Raw genomic sequence first — 6,000 nt, forward strand, 5'->3', positions numbered from 1 at the left:
GTACAAAGCGGATAACCGCTCAGCGATAGGTTTGTGCGAAGAATCCATTCACACGGGCGATCGCAAGGAGATTGACAGGAAGAAGGCGTTTGTGGGTGGCAACTGACCGTTTTCTGAGAGTGCTTGGAAAAACGCAGGCGTGTCCATGCGTTTGCAGGGCGGGTGTCTGACGTCAATTCCGGTCCCGGATAGGCTGATGTGATCGCAGCGACTGAGTAAGTTCTGGGCCGTGCAGAGACTGCACAAGATGTGTTTGTACAGCTCTGCTACACATGCGATCGCACACTTGCAAAGTTAAAATACACTCCCCTATGGGCGGCGCCTATCTGATCGCAGCGCTGCAAAAATCGCCTGCTAGCGATCAGGTCTGAATTACCCCCATTATACGCAGCTCTGTGGGGCTGTGAAGAAAAATCTGGAAGTCCGGAGGTACCGTAGTGCAGCATATACCGTAGCCACTCAAACTTGAGATGAGAGGGGTTTTGCATCTAAGGTTGCAAAGACATTTATAAAATGTAGGGAAGTGTTTCTAATCAGGTAATTGTTATTACCACTAGGGCACTACAGGTGCACTCTAATAACAGTCATTGCAGTGCATTGATGTCACTAACCCAATGTGCATCATAGAACACCCTGGTCAGGGAGCAGGAATGTGCGATGCAATGCGTGCGGGAAAAAACTGTGGGAGGGGCACTGTAAAAGTCCCATTAAGTTCCAATCTCCTCCTCCTTCATCTCCACCCTATATAAGGGACTTGTGCGCTCTCGGGCTGACACAGACACAGTATGTGTATCCTATTAGGCATCAGTAACATTTAGGGTCAATGGGTCTGATTCAGAGTTGATCGCAGCAGCAAATTTGTTAGCAGTTGGGCAAAACCATGTGCAATGCAGGTGGGGCAGATATAACATGTGCAGAGAGAGTTAGATTTGGGTGGGGTGTGTAAAAACTGAAATCTAAATTGCAGAGTAAAAATAAAGCAACCAGTATTTACCCTGCACAGAAACAATATAACCCACCCAAATCTAACTCTCTCTGCACATGTTACATCTGCCCCACCTGCAGTGCACATGGTTTTGCCCAACTGCTAACAAATTTGCTGCTGCGATCAGGTCTGAATTACCCCCAATGTCTGATATTTTTTTGTGTGTGTGAAGATTAAACATAAAATGATCAAAGTGGATATATCCTGGGATTCCCCTTCTCTGCCAGCAAATTACTCACGCATTTCGCTATAGTTGCGTCACGCCTGAAGACTTGTATTGAGCAGGCGGTGACGGCTTGTAGCGAGCTGGTGGCTTTATTTCATGACGTGTTGAATGAGAGATTGAAGAGTCAGTGATTCACTTAAAGCTTACTTGAAAACTGTGTTTGTGTTACTCTTTAGTAATAATGGGCAGGGGAATCAGGGACCCCCGAAATACTCTTGGGTTGATGATGATTAGGAGTGGGGCACTCTGGCCATTTTTGTTTTTTTAATTCTTTCTATTATTTTTCTTATAAGATAAACGGTATATGGGAAGTATATGTCGAGACCCCCATCCCTCCCACTATGCGCCAATTAATCTCATTGTAGTAATCTCGCTCCACAAAATGAAACCTAATTTCTGCACATTAATGCACCTGTTACCGTGCCCCCTTCCCCCCCACCGCCTGCGCTAACCCATTCTGACTTGCACCTGGTTTGCACTGTGAAATTCTGCGCCTCCGGTGTAAGTCGCAGCTGCTGGGAGGGGCACCTGCCCCCGTCACTGGCCCTGTGTTAATTGCTGCTGCCGGAGGCTTGTCGTTGCCTCAGGGTGTAAAGAAATAACAGTTTCTCTGCATCACATTAATCCACAGTTGATGTAACCACCTGAGCCGCTGCTTCCCCCACTTCCCGCAGGACTCACCCGCAGGTCTCCTCTCGCTGCTCCTAAAATACACGGAGCAGCTACTCTGACACTGAGCAGATGTAACCCATTCCCTCCAGGTGTGAGATACGTGCCAGAGACAGGTTACATGGCACAGACACACAACACAGAGCTGCAACACTGTAACATGTAACACACCTTTATAAACTCAGGACAATAGAGATAAATTATGTCTGGAGGGGGAGACACCGCGGACCGTACAGCAGGACCCCCGTGTCCGCCAACACCTGATCATCAGCACAGCTGGAGTACACTGTCATATTCATTACACGGACACCTGTGCCATATCACCACACATACAGAGGAGGAGTACAAAGCACACACACACTACATACTACAATAATCTACCACATCTGACAGACTCTTATCACCGTGTATACATTACACCAGGAGATAGATAGATAGATAGATAGATAGATAGATAGATAGATAGATAGATAGATAGATAGATAGATAGATAGATAGATAGATAGATACAATGATAGATATTTTTAGACAACATAGATATATATATATATAGAGAGAGAGAAATAGATGTAGACAGTGTAGATAGATAGATAGATAGATAGATAGATAGATAGATAGATAGATTACATATATGTATATATATATATATATATATATATATATACAATCTATGTACACTGGTATACATACAGTATAATATATAGGTGCACTGGTATACATACAGTATAATATATAGGTACACAGATGTAACATACAGTATAATATATAGGTACACAGATGTAACACACAGTATAATATATAGGTACACAGATATACTGTATAATATATAGGTACACAGTATAATATATAGGTATACAGATGTAACATACAGTATAATATATAGGTAAACAGATAAACTGTATAATATATAGGTACACATTATAATATATAGGTACACAGATATACAGTAACATACTGTATAATGTATAGGTACGCAGATATAATGTATAGGTACACAGTATAATATAAAGGTACACACAGTATAATATATAGGTACACAGTATAATGTATGGGTACACAGTATAATATATAGGTACACAGTATAATGCATGGGTACACAGATATACTGTATAATATATAGTTACACTGTATAATATCTAGTTACACAGATATAACATACTGTATTATATAGGTACAAATATAATGTAGAGGTACACAGTATACTATAGGTACACAGTATAATATATAGGTACACAGTATAATGTATAGGTACACAGTATAATATATAGGTACACGGTATAATGTATAGGTACACACTAGATTATAGGTACGCAGCAGATATAACACACAGTATAATATATAGGTACACAGATATGCTGTATAATGTATAGGCACACAGTATAATATATAGGTACACAGATATAATGTATAATGTATAGGTACACAGTATAATGTATAGGTACACCGATATACTGTATAATATATAGGTGCACAGTATAATATATAGGTACACAGTATAATGTATAGTTACACAGTATAATATATAGGTACACAGTATAATGTATAGGTACACAGTATAATATATAGGTACACACTAGATTATAGGTACGCAGCAGATATAACATACAGTATAATATATAGGTACACAGATATACTGTATAATATATAGGTGCACAGTATAATATATAGGTACACATTTAATGTATAGGTACACAGTATAATGTATAGGTACACAGATATACTGTATAATATATAGGTGCACAGTATAATATATAGGTACACATATAATGTATAGGTACACAGATATACTGTACAATATATAGGTACACAGATATAATGTATAGGTACACCGTATAATGTATACGTACACAGATATACTGTATAATATATAGGTGCACATATATAATGTATAGGTACACCGTATAATGTATAGGTACACAGATATACTGTGTAATATATAGGTGCACAGATATAATGTATAGGTACACAGTATAATATATAGGTACACACTAGATTATAGGTACGCAGCAGATATAACATACAGTATAATGTATAGGTACACAGATATACTGTATAATATATTGGTGCACAGTATAATATATAGGTACACATATAATGTATAGGTACACAGTATAATGTATAGGTACACAGATATACTGTATAATATATAGGTGCACAGTATAATATATAGGTACACATATAATGTATAGGTACACAGTATAATGTATAGGTACACAGATATACTGTATAATATATAGGTACACAGATATAATGTATAGGTACACCATATAATGTATAGGTACACAGATATACTGTATAATATATAGGTGCGCAGATATAATGTATAGGTACACCGTATAATGTATAGGTACACATATATACTGTATAATATATAGGTGCACAGATATAATGTATAGGTACACCGTATAATGTATAGGTACAGATATACTGTATAATGTACAGGTGCACAGTATAATACAGGTACACAGCAGATATAACATACAGGAGCAGTACACCAGATACTCACATGTACAGTAAGTCGCACATGGGAGATATATGTGTCTGGCAGCTCTATCATCACCCGCCCGGCCTCACCTGCACTGATCCCGGGATTCCCAGTCCTGGTGTCCGGGCACAGGGCACGGGGCGGGGGGAGTCCGGGCACGGAGAGGGGGGAGCTGGGCACCGGGCGGGGGGAGTCCGGGCACGGAGAGGGGGGGGGAGTCCGGGCACCGGGCGGCGGGAGCTGGGCACCGGGCGGGGGGAGCTGGGCACCGGGCTGGGCACGAACATTCAACGTCAGATACTCTGAGACCTGGTGATGAGCGAGGAAATCCCTCCTCTCCGTGTATGGGAGGTGATAGGTGGAGAGGGGTAATAGTGAGGAGGAGGAGGACGGAGGAGAGGTGGAGAGGGGTAATAGTGAGGAGGAGGAGGACGGAGGAGAGGTGGAGAGGGGTAATAGTGAGGAGGGGGAGGAGGGATGGAGAGGGGTGATAGTGAGGAGGGGGAGATAGAGGGGAGGGATGGAGAGGGTTAATAGTGAGGAGGGGGAGATAGAGGGGAGGGATGGAGAGGGTTAATAGTGAGGAGGGGGAGATAGAGGGGAGGGATGGAGAGGGGTAATAGTGAGCAGGAGGAGGACGGTGGAGAGGGGTAATAGTGAGGAGGAGGAGGACGGTGGAGAGGGGTAATAGTGAGGAGGAGGAGTAGAGGTAGAGAGGGGTAATAGTGAGGAGGGGGAGGAGGGATGGAGAGGGGTAATAGGGAGGAGGAGGAGGACGGTGGAGAGGGGTAATAGTGAGGAGGAGTAGAGGTGGAGAGGGGTAATAGTGAGGAGGAGGAGTAGAGGTGGAGAGGGGTAATAGTGAAGGGAGCGATAGAGAGGGGTAACACAGCAGTGAGGAGAGGGAGAAGGGATGGAGAGGGGTAATAGTGAGGAGGAGGAGGACGGAGGAGAGGTGGAGAGGGGTAATAGTGAGGAGGTGGAGGACGGTGGAGAGGGGTAATAGTGAGCAGGAGGAGGAGAGGTTGAGAGGGGTAATAGACAGGAGGAGGAGGAGTAGAGGTGGAGAGGGGTAATAGTGAGGAGGAGGAGGAGGAGAGGTGGAGAGGGGTAATAGTGAGGGGAGCGATAGAGAGGGGTAACACAGCAGTGAGGAGGGGGAGAAGGGATGGAGAGGGGTAATAGTGAGGAGGAGGAGGAGGACGGAGGAGAGGTGGAGAGGGGTAATAGTGAGGGGAGCGATAGAGAGGGGTAACACTGCAGTGAGGAGGGGGAGAAGGGATGGAGAGGGGTAATAGTGAGGAGGAGGAGGATGGAGGAGAGGTGGAGAGGGGTAATAGTGAGGAGGTGGAGGACGGTGGAGAGGGGTAATAGTGAGCAGGAGGAGGAGAGGTGGAGAGGGGTAATAGACAGTGAGGAGGAGGACGGAGGAGAGGTGGAGAGGGGTAATAGTGAGGAGGAGGAGGAGGAGAGGTGGAGAGGGGTAATAGTGAGGGGAGCGATAGAGAGGGGTAATAGTCAGCAGGAGGAGGAGAGGTAGAGAGGGGTAATAGTGAGGAGGAGGAGTAGAGGTGGAGAGGGGTAATAGAGAGGAGGAGGAGGAGAGGTGGAGAGGGGTAATAGTGAGGGGAGCGA

General features: G+C 44.0%; 1 protein-coding gene across 1 annotated transcript in view; it reads right to left on the minus strand.

Moving 5' to 3' along the window:
* The window catches only part of LOC134958605 (contactin-4-like), a 399,552-nt gene extending 394,853 nt beyond the window's left edge, over positions 1 to 4,699 (minus strand). The window contains exon 1 of the mRNA XM_063941309.1: positions 4,387 to 4,699. The gene's annotated coding sequence lies outside the window, so the exon portion shown is untranslated. The remainder of the gene's footprint in view (positions 1 to 4,386) is intronic.
* Positions 4,700 to 6,000: the final 1,301 nt, after the last annotated feature.

The sequence above is a fragment of the Pseudophryne corroboree genome, chromosome 9 (genome assembly GCF_028390025.1).
Source record: "Pseudophryne corroboree isolate aPseCor3 chromosome 9, aPseCor3.hap2, whole genome shotgun sequence".
Lineage (NCBI taxonomy): Eukaryota > Metazoa > Chordata > Amphibia > Anura > Myobatrachidae > Pseudophryne > Pseudophryne corroboree.